The sequence below is a fragment of the Felis catus genome, chromosome D4 (genome assembly GCF_018350175.1).
Source record: "Felis catus isolate Fca126 chromosome D4, F.catus_Fca126_mat1.0, whole genome shotgun sequence".
NCBI lineage: Eukaryota > Metazoa > Chordata > Mammalia > Carnivora > Felidae > Felis > Felis catus.
Window position 1 is genome coordinate 32956587 of NC_058380.1, and position 22467 is coordinate 32979053.

General features: G+C 41.0%; 1 long non-coding RNA gene across 1 annotated transcript; it reads left to right on the forward strand.

Moving 5' to 3' along the window:
- The first annotated feature begins 14816 nt into the window (after nucleotides 1-14816).
- Nucleotides 14817-21812, forward strand: LOC123381657. The gene is made up of 2 exons (XR_006588944.1): nucleotides 14817-14876; nucleotides 21360-21812. It is a non-coding gene; the product is annotated as an uncharacterized LOC123381657 (long non-coding RNA).
- Nucleotides 21813-22467: the final 655 nt, after the last annotated feature.

The following is a 22467-nucleotide window of genomic DNA, read 5'->3' on the forward strand; positions in this document are numbered from 1 at the left end:
CCCAACCCCACAGAAAGAAAGGGGAGTGCCCAGATGCTCAAGGAGCAGCTCAAGTGGAGAAGCATTTCCTCCTATGGAAACTCCAGCTCAAATCCCACCTCCTCCATGAAGCCCTAAAAGATTTAGAAGTTTTGTTTTTCTCCAAGTAATGTAACACCAGGAAAGGTATATGGCAGCTTAATGTTAGCATCAGAGACCTAGGTACCCTTTGTTCTTTCTGCTCTTCTGTTTCTTAGTATGTGATCTGTGTTTTACCTGGGGCTACATTGTTGCATTTAGTGTAAAAAAATGAAAATATGTACTTCAAATTTCTCTCTTACATGAACAAAGTTTGGAGGCCAGGAAGTCCAGTTTGGTAATTCCTTGGTGTCATCAGGGACCAGGTTCCTTCTAGATTATCACTCTGCTGTTTCCAGGGTGGGACCCTCATCCACAGATTCTAGGTTGGCTGTCTCAGCCATCAGATTTGAGTTCCAGGCAACACAATGCAGAAAGGAAGTAGGGTACATTCTGACCTTGTAAAGGTTAGAAAAAAGCCCAGAATTTGAATTCTGGGGAGATGACAGTGAAGGCCCATAGCTGAGATCAAGCTAAAATGAAATGGTAATTTTATTGATTTATTCTAAAATGTGTGTGGAAGAATGAGCCCACAACTTGGAGCTAGGGTTCATATCTTGCTTGGTTATGAATGTGACCTTTGGTCTCAGTTTCCTCATTTATGCAGCAAAAGAGATTGACTTTCTAGAAACCAGGTCATGAGGCTGGGTTCCCTTGGATCAAGGATATGGAGATTTCAGGATGAACAAAAATGGGCTAACTAGCAGATTAAGAGTCCACTGAGAGGAATTGTCCTGAAGGAAAATGCTGGGTGGAACCTGGGAAATGGATCAGAGAAGCTGAGAGCCAACAAGCAAGACAACTATCATGAGGGGCTGGAGATGATGGGCTTCAGAGAAAATGGGAGAAATAAATTTGGAATTGAGGTAACCAGCAAAGTACCCAAGGGTTGAATGTGTATGAACTAGGCCAATATAGTTGGCCTTTTTGCCCCGTCCCTCTTCTGTCTGAACTTTGTGGGTCTGGGAGAAGTTCTTAAGGGGTGGAGTCCCTCAGGACAGGGCAAACTGGTGCTCAGGTCTCTTACATCTCTTAAACCCTGGAATTCTAAGTTGAATGAAGAGGTGATAAAAATCCTGAGGTAACAGAAGTTGGTCTGGGAGCTGCTGCCTCCTACCTGTCTAGTCCTGCCTGATCTTTGGTTGGGTCACAGATTTCACTGACTCTGGAGTAGGAATGAGCAATACTAGTTTCAAGATATTCAAAGAAAAAAGTTCTCTGTCAGGTGGAGATACATGAGTTAGTTCAACCAAAAGGCTGTGGGGACTTTCTGAGAGTAACTGTGCTCATCTGGAGCATGAGCCTTCTGTGATGTTTCTCTCTGGGTTTCAGAAAGGAAAGATTGAGAGGTAATGAGCAAAGGCATAGAAACCTTGCAGAAAAAGTTAAGTATTGGATTTTAGACTTCCATGCAGGCAAATATCCTTGCTGGGAAAGACAAATGATTTTTTATACTTCCTGAGTATACCAAGAATTTTTCAGATTCTCTCAAGTAAGTGGCAGAGGTCAAGTACATGCTTCCAGATAGTTTTTTTTCAGCTGTCCATGAGTTAGCATTTCAAAACTCTCCAGAAATCACTGTGTTCTTTACCCAAATTCTTCGTAAGTACTCTGCATGGAATATGCACTAATCTTGGTACTCTTTATTTGATTTGATTGATGGTCTGTGCAGTAGAGAGGCAAGAGCAAGAAGATAAAACTGAGGGCTGTATTTCCTGCAAGAAACAAGTCCAGCCTCTTGGGTAATGGGGGGAAGATGGGAAGAGAGGGCTTATGAAGGGAACACAGGTCAATGTACCCTGCTGAGCTGAATTGCAGCCAGCTTGGCCAGAGGGAATTTTCTGGTATGATGAGAAAAACTGAGGGTAGTGTTGTGTTTCAGAAAAAATGAGAGAACATTTTTATTTGCTTTTCTCTTATATGTCTTTTGAGTGTAAAAAATAGAATCAGGATGTACCTTGGGAATGAGACATTTCTATATATTCAGGTGAATTCAAATAATTTATTAGAATCTATTTACAACAGGGAGAGTCCCATTTTTTTCATGTTAGGAGAAGCTCCCTTGTTGACAAGGTAAATAGCAAAGAGTAAAAGGACCCTGAAAATTTTTTTGAAGGTTTGCAATAATATCCTGAAGGTTAAATCATTAAATGTTCATGATTTAAGATACACTAATTTCACCTAAATTATAGTTTAAAATATGTAGGGAAGCAATAACATAGATTTCCCCTCTTCTGCAAAGCTTAAAATAGAGTTTGAGAAAAACACAGCAACCTATGATGTTGGCAACATTTTCTTTAATGAGGAAAAGTCAGAGAGCAGTTTGAGGGATATCTCCCATGGCACATTCTCAGGTATTCCAGTGTAAGTTATTTTCTTTAAGATTTTAAGAAAGATGCATGAATAAATGAGTGAATCAAAGATGATCTCTGTTTTTAAGAAGGCAAGATATATAAAGAAAAACAGAGGGGTGCCTGGGTGGCTCAGTTGGTTAAGCGTCTGACTTTGGTTCAGGTCATGATCTCATGGTTTGTGAGTTTGAGCCCCTCATCTGGCTGTCTGCTGCCAGTGCCCAGTGCAGATCTTCTGTCTCCCTCTCTCTGTCCCTCCCCCACTCACACATGCTCTCTGTCTCTCTCAAAAATAAATAAACATAAAAAAATAGAACACATGACTGCCTAAGATAAATGCTAAATGACAAGCTTAGGTTCTGTTCAGTGTTTTACCATCTGCCTGATAACCCTGGAATGGAAACTGGAGGTCATTTTCAACTTCCTCCTTTCCCTTGCCCCTCCACCTGTGTTCCCAATTCTTGACCTTTTTTTCATATTGATTCTCTCCCCTGGAACTCCCTTTGTCCTGCCCTTCTCACTCCTTAAGGCCAAGGTCAAATGTCAACTTCAGCATGGAGGCTTCCTGATGTCCTCAGTGCAAAGTAACTTCTGGAGCCTAAACCTACTTGCAAAATTCTAGTGCTCTAGGGTGGACCACGTGGAGGCTGTCTTTTGTCTGGCCTAGATGAAGAAAGAAGCTGGAAAGGTTTTTATTTTCGTCTGTAAGATCTGGAGCTGAAGACAATTCAGTTGACCTTCCAGAAGAGGCATTTTTAATACCTTTAAATATCAGCTGTTTGATAGGAAGTATAAGTGGTGGATATGCATCTTCTCTGAAAAGTCATGAGCATCAGGAAAGCTGGGGGGAGAGACAGAGAGAGAGACCTGGAGAGAGAGAGACTGGGATGAGGTCTCTCCTGGGAGGGAGAAGGCCCAAACCATCCCAGTTCTCCATTTCTGTGACAGCAAAAAATGTGGCCAGAAAACATAATATTTGTATATATCAGCTGCTGTGTTTCTCATTCAGTTAACTCCTGTGACCTTTGGGTCTTTCCTATTCAGTCAGTGATTAACCTTGCTTTAGAACTACAGCAGACAAGAGCCTCAAAAAGAACAGAGAAGCATTACTTGGTTTTTTGAAAACTCCTGACAGAAATAAGAACTATGAGAGTTAGAGATGAGAGAAAGTTTCAGAGTTTGTGTATGCCCAAAATGAGGGCCTGGGGAGATGGGCCAGCTTCATCCACCCATTGAGACTGAAGAAGTGCCTTGGGCACAAGGCACAGAGTGGTAGGGAGCTGGGTAGTTGAGTTTTGGGCAATGACTAAGGCCTTACACTTCAGTGGGCGTCTTAAGACACAGAGGATCTGTGTCCTGGTTCTCAGGAGAGTCCGTGAAACTGTTAAGCCTCGTAGTTTTCTTGCACCATCCGGCTTGGTGTATAGTGTGTCTCTGTGCAAGGAGAACCGGAGATGTCTCACTGCCTCTTCCACAGCTGCCAGGTGGCATCTGAAAGCCCCTCCGTCCACGCTACCGTAGAGAAGGCTTCTCACCTATCTGCGAGAGGACCAGTGGGCCAGAAGAGGACTCAGATGTGGTGACCACACAGGGAGCTGTGACATCTCTGGGAATGCAGGGGCAGATAGACACAGACAGCCAGGACTGGGGATCACATACATTCATCCCAGGGGATGTGAGGTGCAGAGGTGATGGTGACTGACAATGAGATACCTCCTTCTTACCAAAGGAGCTTTACTAGACTCAGTGGGACACATAGCTCTCTGGACAAAGCGATGGAAAGAAACTGGTTTGTCTGAGCTTACCCTGTCTAAGATGAGGCTTCTGTTACCAACAGGAAGGGGGGTTGGAGATAGAAACATAAAAATAAATGTCCATTTGTTTGCTCATCTCAGTTCATGGCCAAATTCCTATGTGCTATAAAAGTCTGGTAAGAGATACCATATCCTGGAGTGCTGTGAGTGTCTCATTTATTTGCACAGTGAAGTGCCCCACCTGTTAGTACAACTGCTAATACAATGTCCTTAAACCTGATCTGCTGTTAGTTCTTTTTGGAGGTGAGCTGGGGGTGGGGTGGGAAGAAGACTGGAGCTTCCACTAGGGGCCACCAGACACCATAAAGCAGTGGATCCAGCCATCCAGTGCAAGGTTAGCCACTTCCGTAGAGTTCCTGCAAGTCACTAAAATATCCACTGAGTCCTAGCCTAAACCTGCACCCAGCCTATATTTGCACTGAAATTTTGGTGTGGGGTTAGGAAGGGCTGTGTTTTTTAGATCACTTCAGTGAAAGATTCTCCTTGAAAGGAGCAAATGCTTCATTTGTAGGAACTGTTTTTTACAAGTTATTCTCTTACAAAGAAGCTAATAACTTAAAAATCATTTGGCAGAGTCTCCAGTTTCTTCAGAGATGTGAGATGGCTGAGTTCTCGATAGGTGATTCACAAAAGTGCGTTTTCACTGGTGGATATTGCATGCAACTCCTATCAGTTACCACACATTCCAGGTTTTTGGAACTTCCTGGAAGACACTTTACCTTTGCCTGTTTCTGGGACATGGAAACACTTTAAAAGCCATCTCCTCAGCACTTGGGAGCCTATCCATTGGCTATCTCAGCTTTGCTTTTTAGATATGATCTCTGAGTTGTAGGTGTTAGATGCAATGAAATGATGAACAGCTTGGAAATACTTTCCTGTCTTGCTGAAGTGAGCAGTCAGCATCCTTTTTGTGGCAGAACCTGGCCTGGCACCCTCCTCAACAGCCATCTAAATGAAAGACAAATATCATATGACTTCATTCATATGAGGACTTTAAGAGACAAAACAGATGAACATAAGGGAAGGGAAACAAAAATAATATAAAAACAAGGAGGGGGACAAAACAGAAGAGACTCATAAATATGGAGAACAAACTGAGGGTTACGGGAGGGGTTGTGAGAGGGGGGATGGGCTAAATGGGTAAGGGGCACTAAGGAATCTACTCCTGAAGTCATTGTTGCACTATATGCTAACTAATTTGGATGTAAATTTAAAAAAATGAAATTAAAACAAAAACTAGGTTAAAATCCTTCAGTAGATCCCCACTGAGTCCTAAATCCTTAGTGTGGCACCTAAGGACTTAGTCTGACTTTAATTTGATGTCAGCTCTTACTTTAAATCCCTCCTCGTGGTCATGCAACTCACCAGATTTTTTCACTTTTGTGCCTTTGTTTATACTGGTACCCAGAATATCGTCTCCCTTTGTCCATCTGGTGAATACCCACTTGTATTTTAACACTTAACCCCTCTCCTGAATCCTTTCTTGAACTTCTAAGAAATCCTAACTTGATAACGCTCACACCTCTGCTGTACTTGTTTTATAGCCTCTTTAGTCTTTATTGGAGGAATCTAATCATGTGCTGTCACTCCTAGATTGTAAGGACTTTGAAGGCAAGGACTATGTCCCAGCTAGCTCTGTGTTCCTAATGTCTGATGCCTAGTAGGCCCTCAGGAAATTTTTATTAAGTATATAAATCTGCCTTGATTTCTTGCAAAAATCTTGTTATGCTGCTAGTTTGACAACGGTGCTTAGAACCACCCCCTCCCCTTCCAGTTGGCTGGATATGGTTGTGTTGAGAGGAAAGATTATAGCTCAGGATTGGGGAGAACAGGGTGTTATCTGATCCTGACTTTAGGTTCAAAGGGCCACTGAATCACAAAGCATTTTGTAAAGCAAAGAATTCACCAACCAAAAACTGGGTAAAGGATTTCATTGTAGTTTATTATATATGGTCTCTTAAAAGAGTTTATTGCCATTAGGGACTTAGCTGACTAGGATCACACCCCCATCTGAGAAGCTCCAAAGAACCTCTTTTCAAACAAAAATTTGTTTTAGATATTTACTGAAAGGGCGGGCCTACGCCGGCCGTCCATCTTGTTCTGTGTCCTCCACCTTGAGTGACTATGTCCCCGACATGACCCCTTTTCCGGGAAAATCGCAGAAACCTCAGATCGCACCGCCTCCCCTTGAGTAACCTCCCGCTCACCCGTTCAAACTTCCTGATCAAAACACGCCCAGCGACCTGCGTAACAGGACTCTGACCCTTCCCCAGCCAATCGGCCGAGGCCACGACCCTTCCCCAGCCAATCGGCTGCCCCTAGACCCCTATAAAACCTTTGTGCTTTTGAAACTCGCTCTCTCTCCCTGGTATCTCACTACTGCGTCGGTGCAGGTAGGGGATTGAGCTCGAGCTAACTCGAATAAAGGCTCTTTTGCTTTTGCATCGGACTCGGCTCCCTAGTGGTCTTTGGGGATCACGAATTCTGGGCATAACATTTCTTATTTATTTTTGAAGGAGAGAGACAGAGCATGAATAGGGAAGGGGGGAGAGAGAGAGAGAGAGAGAGAGAGAGAGAGAGAGAGAATCCAAAGCAGGCTCCAGGCTCTGAGCTGTCAGCAATGAGTTCCATGCAGGGCTCAAACCCACAAACCGTGAGGTCATGACCTGAGCCGAAGTTGGATGCTTAACTGACTGAGCCATCCAGGTGCCTCTCCAAAGAAGTGCTTGAAATTAACTCCTGGAGAAGCCTTGCTTGAAGGGCAGGTTCTAAGAAAACTGTGACATAGAGGAAATCTCTTTACTCAGCAATTTTTACCCCTCTGTTTCCCCTTTGATCTCAGATGGTAACTAAGAGATTCAGAGTGACCTCTTTCCCCTATTTTTAAAAATATATATACCAGAAATACTGTTTTAAGGATTTAAAAATTTTTTATTCAAGTATAATTAACAAGTATATGTGACATACAGTGTTATATTAATTTCAGGTATACAATATAATGATTCAATAGTTCTATAGCTTTCTCAGTGCTCATCAACACAACTGTACTCTTAATCCTTTTATTTGTTTCCCCTAAGCCCCCACCCGCCTCTCTTCTGGCAACCACCAGTTTGTTCTCTATATTTATGAGTCTATTTTTTATTTGTCTCTTCTTTTTTCTTTGCTCATTTGTTTTGTTTCTTAAATTCCACATATGAGTGAAATCATATGGTGTTTGTTTTTCTGTGACTGACTTATTTCACTTAGCATTGCTGCATAATATTCCATTGTGTGTGTGTGTGCATGTGCATGTGTGTGTGTGTATGTGTGTGTGTGTATACACATACTGAATCTTCTTTATCCATTCATCAGTCAGTGGGTACTAGGGCTGCTTCCATATCTTGGCTATTGTAAATAATGCTGCTATAAACATAGGGGTGCATGTAGCTTTTCAAATTCCCTTTCATCTCCTTTTAAAGACTATCAACTGTCTGAACACCTGTGATTATTAACATGCCTCACAATGTATTATAATCACATGTTTGTGTAGTTATATTCCTTATGAGATCTTGGGCTTCTGGAAGTCGGGAAAGTGAATTGTATTTACCTTTCTATCCTTGGGTGCTATGTAGTGCCTCAATAGTCAGTGCTTGATAAATGTTAGTTGAATGAAAGCGTAATAAAAAATATACAGACTTCATACCTCCTACTTTGCTTTTGAGATTTCCTTTAACAGAGAGCACACATTTTTCTGGATCAGACAATAATTTTTAGATTAAGTAGAAGCACACAACACTCAGCACATATTGCAAGATTGTCCTGGTTCAGTAGTGGAACTGGAAGAGTATATACCCTCAGTCTGCAGAGTACTTTATAGTTTAAAAGGCATCGTCCACACTTTTGGTTTTATTTGACTTTTCTAAGGATGACCCTGTGACATGAATGTTTCAACAGTTTACCAGTTAGAAAACTAGTGTTCAGAGAGGTTAGTAACACCCCAGAGTTGCACAGCCAACAATGTCCTGAGCCTGAGCTAGAACTTCACTCAAGTCCTTTTGAAGATAATTTTGGAAGATTTCAGTCAGTCTTTTGAAGATAATTCAATGTTCTTTTCATTATTATACAATCTTTCCAACTTAGTTACCTCTGGACTTAGTGAGGTCTATCATGGTAATGCAATGCCAATTTTGTATACAAACTTAATTGAAATGTCTTAAAACATGAGACTAGTTTTAGTGTTTTCCATTATTCTAAGAATTATTCAGTAAATAATTGAAAAACGTATGCCTATATATCAGACATTATGTTAATAACACACCTACTGCAAAACAGAATCCCTTTGCTCTCTGCTGGTATGGTATATGCACAATATTCTATGTACTCTAAACTCTTCACTTAAACCCAACATAATAGCAATGAAGAAATTCAGTAAGTGAAAGTATCTGCAGCCTCTTCAATTTGTGTATTTGCTCTATCCATACTATTCGGCAAATATGAAACTCAGTCATATCTATGCAGTGTTTAACAATAAAATGCTTGGGAAAATAGCACACCAAATGCATGTTGTACAGTAAGTTTAGAAATTTGATTTTTTATAACCTTGGGCATTGTTAGATTCTCTACAGTGTTTCTAAATCCTTTTGCTTTATGGTGTTCATATATCTGAAAAGATAAGTATATGCAAAATTGGATATTTTCCAAGCAACATGTCTTTCATTTGTAGTTCCTGAAGAGCTCAGCTATATGCAGTAATGTATTTATGTTTTTGAATGCTGACTATGGAATAAAGTACTATACTTAAATATACAATGCCTCTACAAACATTCTCTAAAATATTTGGATGTGATTATGATTTTTATATAATTTATTGTGTTCTGTCAAATCATACAGCTCCCACTTCATATTTTAGAAATTTGAAAACATATCTTATTTCTACCACTAGAATATGGGTTCCTTGAGTGTGACATCTATAACACTCAGTATTGTGTTTAGTTGCCAGTAGAAGAAAGCTTTGCTAAGGGACTAAAGTGAATAGGAGTTGAATTACTTCATAGAATAAGAAGTCCAGAGGCAGGCAGCTGCTGAGGTTCATTTGGTGGCCTAATAATATCGAAGCAAATTTTGTTGCATATCTCTTGGTCTTTCCCTTATGCTTGAGGCCTCATGTTGCCTCATGGTTGCAAAAGGGCTGCACTCTCTGTAGTCACTGAGTCGACAGTAAGGGCAAGAAAGAAGAAGGAAGGGCAGCCGCAATTATTTCTATTCCTTTTTTTTTTCTCAGAAACCCACTAGTAGATTTTTGAATTACTGTCTCTTTGGCCAGAGCCATGACTCAGCCACTCAATTGCAACAAAGTCTGGGAAGGTGGGTATCTAACTCTACTGCTTTTATGAGGCACAGAGGCAAGGCATAAGTGGTTGGGAGCAGCCGTTGGCTCAGCCAGCCAGCAGTATTTGCCAGAGTCCTTTTTCATCTCCCTGAATCTCCTATAGCCCCAACACTGTGCATATATATTTCAAATGGATAAAATCCCTTCAATATAATCCAATTTACAAATTATTACATTGACTCTGCCCATATAGGTTTTCAAGGGAAAGGAATTAATGTGAAGGCCTGTGATGTACTAGTAGACATTCCCCATGCTCTGAATTACTTACTCTTCAGAACATTTCCTGTTTGACAGATGAGAAAACTGGAGCTCATGTGGATTCAGATGCTTGAGGTTGCAGCTAATGAATTGAAAAGATTGTTTTCAAACACAGATCTGTATCCACTCTACCACCCTGGCTATTAAAAATTAAATCACTTTGATATGAAGATCATTCTAGTAGACTGGCACATTCTTGACATTCCTTATAATTTTGAAATGGATACTGTGAATGTTCTGTGATAATATTTTGGTTTTCATTATAGGCTGTGACATCATTAGTTAGAAGTTCTAACTGGTGTTAGAACTGGTGTTTTGAAAAGTATGGTGTTTTTGAAAAGTATGTCTGTTTAAGCAGAGGTTATGGGGGTTTCTGAGGTGATTGAGTGAGAGGTAAGGCTTGTGCCAACCTCTGTTACATCTAGGGGTAGAGACAGCATATCACCTTGGGTTTGACTTGCTTTGTTCAAGTAAGAGTAATTTGCAGGGGGCCTCACAGCCATGCAGTCTGAAGGTGAGGAAACACTCCTTGCTCCAGGAGAGCACAAGGAGTTTTGTACCTCCATTTGGACTGCCAAATGCAGAGCTACTCAGTATGAGCTACTCAGCAGAGCTGATCATTGGGAAGAATTTGCATGAGTCCTGAAGGAAGGACTGAGAACTTAACTCCTGCTTCCTGAGAGTCACATCAAGGAAACAGATTGGTTGGTCCATTGGCAGAAGATACCAAGAGAACCCCACCAAAGGAAGTCTGAGGTAGTGAGCAGAGCAAATGAAGCATGTGGCAGATTCAGAGGGCCTTTGGTAAAGCGTCCTAATCTGGGGGACAGGAGGGAATAAATGAGTGTAGACTAGGGGCACTAGGCATCAGTGCAGCATGCAAAGCACTGATAGAACTGGTGGGGCTTGTTTTCTGTGGCATCCTGAGTCTGTGGGAGGCAACAGAAGTGGAGTATCAAACTCTTCAGTTCTCTGCTGGCTTGAAGTTCGATCAAGACAATTCCTCTGGAGACTGAGTGAGCCCAGGAGCTCTGGGGTGGGCTGTGGGAATCAAAGAAGGAAATCCAAATTTGCAGCTCCAAAGGGCTAATATTAGGTCTGGAGTCACGCTTAGGACAAGCAAATGACTATATTTGGGAAGTACCTAGGTTATACCATGAAAGTCAGTGACATAAAAATACTGCTAAGCTGAGGTTCTTCTGAGAAGCTAATATATTTCTACATCTTCAAGTGAAGGTAAATAATAGATTGGTATTAAATTTCTGGGTCTGGAACCTAGAGGCACAGAATATTAGTGAAATCACCTCTCTAATGAGTTATTCTTTTTTTTTTTAATTTTTTTTTGCATTTTTTTAATTTTTTTTTATTTTTTTAATATATGAAATTTATTGTCAAATTGGTTTCCATACAACACCCAGTGCTCATCCCAAAAGGTACCCTCCTCAATACCCATCACCCACCCTCTCCTCCCTCCCACCCCTCATCAACCCTCAGTTTGTTCTCAGTTTTTAACAGTGTCTTATGCTTTGGCTGTCTCCCACTCTAACCTCTTTTTTTTTTTTCCTTCCCCTCCCCCATGGGTTCCTGTTAAGTTTCTCAGGATCCACATAAGAGTGAAACCATATGGTATCTGTCTTTCTCTGTATGGCTTATTTCACTTAGCATCACACTCTCCAGTTCCATCCACGTTGCTACAAAAGGCCATATTTCATTTTTTCTCATTGCCACGTAGTACTCCATTGTGTATATAAACCACAATTTCTTTATCCATTCATCAGTTGATGGACATTTAGGCTCTTTCCATAATTTGGCTATTGTTGAGAGTGTTGCTATGAACATTGGGGTACAAGTGGCCCTATGCATCAGTACTCCTGTATCCCTTGGATAAATTCCTAGCAGTGCTATTGCTGGGTCATAGGGTAGGTCTATTTTTAATTTTCTGAGGAACCTCCACACTGCTTTCCAGAGCGGCTGCACCAGTTTGCATTCCCACCAACAGTGCAAGAGGGTTCCCGTTTCTCCACATCCTCTCCAGCATCTCTAGTCTCCTGATTTGTTCATTTTGGCCACTGTGACTGGCGTGAGGTGATACCTGAGTGTGGTTTTGATTTGTATTTCCCTGATAAGGAGCGACGCTGAACATCTTTTCATGTGCCTGTTGGCCATCCGGATGCCTTCTTTAGAGAAGTGTCTATTCATGTTTTCTGCCCATTTCTTCACTGGGTTATTTGTTTTTCGGGTGTGGAGTTTGGTGAGCTCTTTATAGATTTTGGATACTAGCCCTTTGTCCGATATGTCATTTGCGAATATCTTTTCCCATTCCGTTGGTTGCCTTTTAGTTTTGTTGGTTGTTTCCTTTGCTGTGCAGAAGCTTTTTATCTTCATAAGGTCCCAGTAGTTCACTTTTGCTTTTAATTCCCTCGCCTTTGGGGATGTGTCGAGTAAGAGATTGCTACGGCTGAGGTCAGAGAGGTCTTTTCCTGCTTTCTCCTCTAAGGTTTTGATGGTTTCCTGTCTCACATTCAGGTCCTTTATCCATTTTGAGTTTATTTTTGTGAATGGTGTGAGAAAGTGGTCTAGTTTCAACCTTCTGCATGTTGCTGTCCAGTTCTCCCAGCACCATTTGTTAAAGAGACTGTCTTTTTTCCATTGGATGTTCTTTCCTGCTTTGTCAAAGATGAGTTGGCCATACATTTGTGGGTCTAGTTCTGGGGTTTCTATTCTATTCCATTGGTCTATGTGTCTGTTTTTGTGCCAATACCATGCTGTCTTGATGATGACAGCTTTGTAGTAGAGGCTAAAGTCTGGGATTATGATGCCTCCTGCCTTGGTCTTCTTCTTCAAAATTCCTTTGGCTATTCGGGGCCTTTTGTGGTTCCATATGAATTTTAGGATTTCTTGTTCTAGTTTCGAGAAGAATGCTGGTGCAATTTTGATTGGGAGTGCGTTGAATGTGTAGATAGCTTTGGGTAGTATTGACATTTTGACAATATTTATTCTTCCAATCCATGAGCAGGGAATGTCTTTCCATTTCTTTAAATCTTCTTCAATTACCTTCATAAGCTTTCTATAGTTTTCAGCATACAGATCCTTTACATCTTTGGTTAGATTTATTCCTAGGTATTTTATGCTTCTTGGTGCAATTGTGAATGGGATCAGTTTCTTTATTTGTCTTTCTGTTGCTTCATTGTTAGTGTATAAGAATGCAACTGATTTCTGTACATTGATTTTGTATCCTGCAACTTTGCTGAATTCCTGTATCAGTTCTAGCAGACTTTTGGTGGAGTCTATCGGATTTTCCATGTATAATATCATGTCATCTGCAAAAAGAGAAAGCTTGACTTCATCTTTGCCAATTTTGATGCCTTTGATTTCCTTTTGTTGTCTGATTGCTGATGCTAGAACTTCCAGCACTATGTTAAACAGCAGCGGTGAGAGTGATCATCCCTGTCGTGTTCCTGATCTCAGGGAAAAAGCTCTCAGTTTTTCCCCGTTGAGGATGATGTTAGCTGTGGGCTTTTCATAAATGACTTTTATGATCTTTAAGTATGTTCCTTCTATCCCGACTTTCTCAAGGGTTTTTATTAAGAAAGGGTGCTGGATTTTGTCAAAGGCCTTTTCTGCATCGATTGACAGGATCATATGGTTCTTCTCTTTTTTTTTGTTAATGTGATGTATCACGTTGATTGATTTGCGAATGTTGAACCAGCCCTGCATCCCAGGAATGAATCCCACTTGATCATGGTGAATAATTCTTTTTATATGCCGTTGAATTCGATTTGCTAGTATCTTATTGAGAATTTTTGCATCCATATTCATCAGGGATATTGGCCTGTAGTTCTCTTTTTTTACTGGGTCTTGTCTGGTTTAGGAATCAAAGTAATACTGGCTTCATAGAATGAGTCTGGAAGTTTTCCTTCCCTTTCTATTTCTTGGAATAGCTTGAGAAGGATAGGTATTATCTCTGCTTTAAACGTCTGGTAGAACTCCCCTGGGAAGCCATCTGGTCCTGGACTCTTATTTGTTGGGAGATTTTTGATAACCGATTCAATTTCTTTGCTGGTTATGGGTCTGTTCAAGCTTTCTATTTCCTCCTGATTGAGTTTTGGAAGAGTGTGGGTGTACAGGAATTTGTCCATTTCTTCCAGGTTTTCCAGTTTGTTGGCATATAATTTTTCATAGTATTCCCTGATAATTGTTTGTATCTCTGAGGGATTGGTTGTAATAATTCCATTTTCATTCATGATTTTATCTATTTGGGTCATCTCCCTTTTCTTTTTGAGAAGCCTGGCTAGAGGTTTGTCAATTTTGTTTATTTTTTTCAAAAAACCAACTCTTGGTTTCGTTGATCTGCTCTACAGTTTTTTTAGATTCTATATTGTTTATTTCTGCTCTGATCTTTATTATTTCTCTTCTGCTGGGTTTATGCTGCCTTTGCTGTTCTGCTTCTAGTTCCTTTAGGTGTGCTGTTAGATTTTGTATTTGGGATTTTTCTTGTTTCTTGAGATAGGCCTGGATTGCAATGTATTTTCCTCTCAGGACTGCCTTCGCTGCGTCCCAAAGCGTTTGGATTGTTGTATTTTCATTTTCGTTTGTTTCCATATATTTTTAAATTTCTTCTCTAATTGCCTGGTTGACCCACTCATTCGTTAATAGGGTGTTCTTTAACCTCCATGCTTTTGGAGGTTTTCCAGACTTTTTCCTGGGGTTGATTTCAAGCTTCATAGCATGTGGTCTGAAAGTATGCATGATATAATTTCAATTCTTGTATACTTATGAAGGGCTGTTTTGTGACGCAGTATATGATCTATCTTGGAGAATGTTCCATGTGCACTCGAGAAGAAAGTATATTCTGTTGCTTTGGGATGCAGAGTTCTAAATATATCTGTCAAGTCCATCTGATCCAACGTCTCATTCAGGGCCCTTGTTTCTTTATTGACCGTGTGTCTAGATGATCTATCCATTTCTGTAAGTGGGGTGTTAAAGTCCCCTGCAATTACCACATTCTTATCAATAAGGTTGCTTATGTTTATGAGTAATTGTTTTATATATTTGGGGGCTCCGGTATTCGGCGCATAGACATTTATAATTGTTAGCTCTTCCTGGTCGATAGACCCTGTAACTATTATATAATGTCCTTCTTCATGTCTTGTTACAGCCTTTAATTTAAAGTCTAGTTTGTCTGATATAAGTATGGCTACTCCAGCTTTGTTTTGGCTTCCAGTCGCATGATAAATAGTTCTCCATCCCCTCACTCTCAATCTAAAGGTGTCCTCAGGTCTAAAATGAGTCTCTTGTAGACAGCAAATAGATGGGTCTTGTTTTTTTATCCATTCTGATACCCTATGTCTTTTGGTTGGCGCATTTAATCCATTTACATTCAGTGTTATTATAGAAAGATACGGGTTTAGAGTCATTGTGATGTCTGTATGTTTTATGCTTGTAGTGATGTCTCTGGGACTTTGTCTCACAGGGTCCCCCTTAGGATCTCTTGTAGGGCTGGTTTAGTGGTGACAAATTCCTTCAGTTTTTGTTTGTTTGGGAAGACCTTTATCTCTCCTTCTATTCTAAATGACAGACTTGCTGGATAAAGGATTCTCGGCTGCATATTTTTTCTGTCTAGCACCCTGAAAATCTCGTGCCAATTCTTTCTGGCCTGCCAAGTTTCAAAAGAGAGATCAGTCATGAGTCTTATGGGTCTCCCTTTATATGTGAGGGCACGTTTATCCCTTGCTGCTTGCAGAAATTTCTCTTTATCCTTGTGTTTTGCCAGTTTCACTATGATATGTCGTGCAGAAGATCGATTCAAGTTACGTCTGAAGGGAGTTCTCTGTGCCTCTTGGATTTCAATGCCTTTTTCCTTCCCCAGTTCATGGAAGTTCTCAGCTATTATTTCTTCAAGTACCCCTTCAGCACCTTTCCCTCTCTCTTCCTCCTCTGGGATACCAATTATGCATATATTATTTCTTTTTAGTGTATCACTTAGTTCTCTAATTTTCCCCTCATTCTCCTGGATTTTTTTATCTCTCTTTTTCTCAGCTTCCTCTTTTTCCATAACTTTATCTTCTAGTTCACCTATTCTCTCCTCTGCCTTTTCCATCCGAGCCGTGGTGGTTTCCATTTTGTTATGCATTTCGTTTAAAGCGTTTTTCAGCTCCTTGTGACTGTTCCTTAGTCCCTTGATCTCTGTAGCAAGAGATTCTCTGCTGTCCTGTATACTGTTTTCAAGCCCAGCGATTAATTTTATGACTATTATTCTAAATTCACTTTCTGTTATATTATTTAAATCCTTTTTGATCAGCTCATTAGCTGTTGTTATTTCCTGGAGATTCTTCTGAGGGGAATTCTTCCGCTTGGTCATTTTGGATAGTCCCTGGCGTGGTCAGGACCTGCAGGGCACTTCCCCTGTGCTGTGGAGTATAACTGGAGTTGGTGGGTGGGGCCACAGTCAGACCTGATGTCTGTCCCCAGCCCACTGCTGGGGCCACAGTCAGACTGGTGTGTGCCTTCTCTTCCCCTCTCCTAGGGGCGGGATTCACTGTGGGGTGGTGTGGCCTGTCTGGGCTACTTGCACACTGCCAGGCTTGTGATGCTGGGGATCTGGCGTATTAGCTGGGGTGGGTAGGCCAGGTGCACAGGGGCAGGAGGGGCAGGCTTAGGTCGCTTCTCCTTAGGTGATCCACTTCAGGAGGGGCCCCTCTTCCGTGGGTCTCCCGTCTGCGCTTGGCTCCGGTGACTCCGTTCTGCTAATCCTCTGGCGGTTTTCTGGGTTATTTAGGCAGGTGTAGGTGGAATCTAAGTGATCAGCAGGACACGCGGTGAGCCCAGCATCCTCCTACGCCGCCATCTTCCTCCTCCATCTCTCTAATGAGTTATTCTTGATCCTGATGTAGATAGATAAGACAGAAATGAAGATTATGGAAGAACCACTTGGGGTTCATGGTGTATGTCCACGCAGAGAATCTTCAGTGTAAATTGATAGGAAACAAAGGATAGGAGAGCTAGTAGCAGGGATTAACAGAGCTAACTATACCTTTTGTTTTGAATAGGTAGTATGCTCACATGTCCAAATCCAAGCGTATTGAAAGTATATAATAAAAATGCCTCCAGTACTATCCCCATCCACTCAGTTTTCTGCCTTAAAGGCAGCCAAGGTTATGAGGCCCTTGCATACTTCTTGAGATACATTCTATGCATATATAAGCAAGTATGTGTGTGCGTGTATGTGCATGTAGCCTCATCTTTTTATACAACTGCTTTTATAGCATATGCACTCTTTTGCATCTTGCTTTTTAAAAGAAAACTTGGCAATATGATTTGGAAATTATTTCCTATTAATATAGAGAAAGAGTCATCCTTTGTTTGTCTTATTTTTATAGCTGCTAACATCCCATTGCTGGATGCATGATACTTTTGCCAGTCCTCTCTTATATGGACATTTTTTATTGCTTTCTATGTGTTACAATTATTAATATTATACGTATATCACTTGTGTGTGTGTGTGTGTGTGTGTGTGTGTATGATAAAGAGAGAGACAGAGAGAGAGAGAGTCTAATGCTAGAATTGCTAGACAACATGTATTTCAATATGTCAAGATTTATTTACAAGGGTCTGAGTATTTGTGATCTACAGCTACTAAGAAGAACAAGAGGGCTCCCAATTTGGTTATTAGGTTCAATTGAATCTAACAATCTCCACTGTAACGAACAAGGAGTTCTGGAGAGCTATGTATGTTTCCTACCTTGCCTCCATGAGACTTTTGATTTTTCTTCACAGCCTTGGGGATGGATGACATTATTTTCAGATTGTAGCAAGACATCAGCTAAGTAGATCCCTTTGGATTCTCTAAAATTGGTGCCTCTCAGTCCCCTTGTAGTCTCTGCGGGTAAAGGACATAATTAAATATTTGGTTTTAAATGTTCCTAAGCCAAAACACCCGCTTCATCCTTGTACACATGGTCCAAGAAAGTTTAGATAGAATCAAAGAAGAGATTTTGGCAACAAAGGGGTTTGGGTTGACAGAGCAGATAATCAGGCCACTGAGGAGCTGAAATTAAGATTTGTTGTGGCAGATCTACTTGTAGATATTTGAGACTTGGCTGTAATTGAATTTTTATTGTTCAATCAGAATGCAATACATCCACTGGCCTTTTAAATTTTTAATTGAGGAGACATATTTAAAGTTTTAAATTACTAGATCTATTTTGCTTTGATTGGCCACTATATAAAACCAGACAGAGTCCATCTATAGTAGTGACATTAATCAAAGTGTGTTTTTCCATTTTATTTCCTGCCTCTACTATTAACTTGTCACTACCAACCTGCTTTTATTCTTTCACATGGTGTGTGATGGATTAAACTAGTTAGCTAGCCAGATAGATTATATAGGGTACATTAACACTTAGTGTTTTTGATGGAGCACTAAACAAAACAAAAGCCATTCCTTACAGAAGACAGTTAAGCCTGCTGCTTGCCGTGTTTTGGACTTTGTGGTTCTAACTTTCTATGAGTGGGCAGATAATAGCCATGTAATCATTTTAGTGTAGGAGCATTTAATTAGTTTCTTTCATAAGAGGCTTCTACTATAGCATAATGGTCAGTCCTTTGAGTAGCCAGCATCCTTGCATCAGGCTTCCCTCCATTCTACCTCTGTGTCTATTTTTGGCAGAATGGCTGAGAAACTCCTGAAAGAAAACTAACTCCATAGAGTCTTTGTTTCTAAGAAAAGGGCCTCTGGGTTTCTAAGCAGGCAGCTCAAGAGGTTTACTCCAATTTTTAGTGTTTAGTTGGCCCAGGTTCCTGATGTTTTATTTTCTGGTATTTGGAGGCAGGATTGGACCAGCCTAGTGCTACTCAGATAGCTGACCTGCATGGTGGGCCTGGGATCTGGCTTGTCTTTGCCTCATCAAGTGAGACAGGTGGCCCCCTGGTTGGCCCCTAGCTGATCCATCTTGCTGCTCAGGACCCATGCCAGAGCATACCTGATGCTGTTGCCCACTTGCTCTTATCTAGTTTGAACTTGTAAGTCTCCATGGAAATGCCATGAACATTCTCTCAGCATTTCCATAGGAAGGACAGAGAACATCCTTCTCTGACCATGGGCCCCTGTGGCTCAGTCATTGCTGAATTCTAACATTGTTGGTCAACTTGACCCACATTTTTAGTAATGTTCAGTGACTGGGTTCAGGGCTCAGTGGTATTTTATGGTTTTCTCACTTCTATGTCCATTCTAAACTCCTAAGGCAGCTGTAGAGCCTTCTGGATCCCTTGGATCTAGAAAACACTGGAGAAGGAGCTGAGGAAAAGGCTGGTTCTCTGTTTCCTTAGTATCCCTATAGATCTGGGAACTAGTCCTGCCCAGTGATCTTGTGCTGTGAACTTCCTGTTGACTCCCTCACTGTGGCAAGTGGCAGTTGCTTGGACAAAAGCTGATCTCCAACAAACTTTCCCAGAAGCTGGCCTGGTCCCCACTGGCACACATGGTGGGATTAGAGAGTGGGAATGGGCAGTGAGACCCAAACCTTTTCCTCCTTGCTTGCACTTGTGGGCAGAGGCTGGATTGGGTCTCTATGTCTCCTCAGAATAGGAACACAGAACTTGGCTTAGGCAGATGCACACCCATCACTCCACATTACTGCTACTTCTGCTAATAGTACTAACAAGAGTAACAACAATAACAAATGATATCTTCTGTTGGGGTGAACATGGGGCCTCTTTGCCAGGAGTTTTAAAAACACTAGCTGCCTTGGTCCTCCATCTATAACATCATTCATAACCTCCCTGAAAGTGAAATGATAGGATCTCACATTATTGATCTCCTGTCTTGTGGAGGTACTTTACATACACGATTACTGATCTTCTCAGCATCAGGAGCCTGCTTTTACTATTCACTATACGCCACGTGATGTTTTGGGTTATACACATCATTCAGTCCTCAGAATCACCCTGTATTGTAGGGGCTCTTCTCCACCCCATGGAAGCCTGTCCAAATAACCTTTTAGATCAAGGATGTCTGATTAAACAACAACACAAGCAGTAGCAGCTGCTAATGTGTCTTGAGTACTTACAACATACCAGACACTGTTCAAAGACCTTATATATATTAATGCATTTAATCACCCCCAACAACCCTATGAGTATGAGGTAGGTATTATTGTTTATCCTCATTTTACAGATGAGAAAAATGAGGCATAGGGAGGTTAAATAACTGTTCTAAGCTCACTTACTGATAAAGCTTTCTAGCAGTGCCATAAGATAGGTGTCATTATTCCTGTTTTAAATGTTAAGAATAAGAAAATCAATGATTTTTTTTTAACGTTTTTATTTATTTTTGGGACAGAGAGAGACAGAGCATGAACAGGGGAGGGGCAGAGAGAGAGGGAGACACAGAATCGGAAACAGGCTCCAGGCTCTGAGCCATCAGCCCAGAGCCTGACGCGGGGCTCGAACTCACGGACTGCGAGATCGTGACCTGGCTGAAGTCGGACGCTTAACCGACTGCGCCACCCAGGCGCCCCGAAAATCAATGATTTTTTAACAGCTGGCTGAATTTGAGCAGATTGACCCAAGAGGAAGGTAAAATTAGTTCCTCTTTCACAGCCAGAATTATTCTTTTATTCAGGCAAATGCCTTAATGAGCCTGTTTGCTGTTGAAAGCAAGGTGCAATTGAAGAAGTTTAAACAAACATGAGGTAACTGCTCTGCATAGTAAAATAAAAGGAAGTTTGGAACTGTCCTCTAGCACACTGAAATGGTTGAGAACTTAGAAGAGAAGAGGGTAGGAATGGTAGAGAGAGAGAGAAGGGGGGCTTGGTAGCATGGTAAGAGGTTAGGATCTCTCCTGAAAAAGCATAGTCAGTGAGAAATTCCCTGTGTAGGGAATGACCAGTGAATTTCTTGGAACAGGTTGTCTGAGTCAGTGTGAAGCTGTTTCTGTGTATGTCATAACTGCTCTCTATTCAGCCTAAACCTTCACTAAAAATTTGCTACTCACACAACCTAGTGCTGGTGTATTATAGGAGCAAAGGGAGAGGACATGGGCCAGGCCTTCTAGGCAGTGACTAGCAGTAAAGCAGTTTAGATGCTTGGGCCAGAGCAGGGAGTAAGTTTCAGCAGAGAAGCTGGACTCCCTTGGACATAGGTGAAAGAAACGCCCAAGCTCCCTTCCCCAAATGTGCTCAAAGGAAGTGAACCATGTGAGGGCAAAAGGGAAGAGAGAACAATGAGTAACTTGTATAATAATAAATTATTTTCTAAATTGGAGGATGTGTATCCTTTAGGGATTTGGCCTCAAGTAACAGAAAGCATCATTGCAATGGAAGTAAACAAGAAAATTTCTTACTGCACGCAGCAGGAGGTCCAGAGGTAGGATGACATCTGGGTTGGTTGATTCATTAGCTCAACCATGTCATCAAGGATGTAATTCCTTTCCCTCTCCTCTGCTATCTTCAGGATTTGGGTCATCTCCAGGATAGTAGCAGGAGAGCTGCAGAAGCTGGCTCCCAGCCTGGGAGCATGGATTCCTGTATACTTGTTCTGCTGGACACAAGTTCTCTCAGTAGCAGACCTACCTCTCTGTCATCATCACATGGCTGCCAATTCATCCTTGTAGCCCTTTCATGATCCACCCTGGTGGAACAAGGACAAACAAGAGGTGGGGAGAGGTAAAAATGTAGCCTTTTCTAGAAGAAACGACAACGACAACCCCACCCCCCAGGATGTTTGGGGGAATAAATATACATAGTAAGCCTGAAACATCTTTTCATACCAGAGAGCAAGAAAGCCATGCAAGACTTTGGGGATTGTGTTGAAAAGATTTAGGAGCCAACTTGAAGGACTCTCACTGGCCAAAGAAGGGTGATTTGAGAATCACAAAGAATATAATTGTGAATAGATTGAAGTGTATAAGATATATTAATGTGCATGACTTCTGATTATACAAAAATACCAATTGGTCACCTTTGTGGGATGCTAGGGAATTAAGCCATTATTCTGAAAATAGGCAAATAAGAGGAAAAGTCAATCTATAACTTGTTTTTCTTATATTACTTGTACCTCAGAGGTACCAAATATTTGTTAAAAGAGTTTTTCTGTATAGAAAAATTCCATTTTTTATTAACTGGATTACAATGGAGAATATTAGATTTAAAATATCAACATTTCGATCTTTAATGAGATAATTGATCCAAGCAATTAACATCAAGGCCTGCTAAGAGCATCAGTTGAAAAGCTGATAGGGAATTTTATAATGAATGAATCAGGCTGGCAACACCTGAACTGGTTGATCAATAGTAACAGCAGGCATTATGTACCTCCTGATGGGATGCAGTAGGAAATACACAGCACCACCCAGGAAGTGTTCTTGCCAAAAAATTGAACCTAAACAAAGTCAAGCCTTCAAATTTACAGGAATATATTGGGGCATAGGAACAATAAAATATATACGGACCTGTTTTGGATTCTGATTTCAACAAACCATATACTAAAATATATATGAGGCAATAGGAGAAATTTGAATACTAACTGAATATTTGATGATATTAAGAAATTATTAACTTTT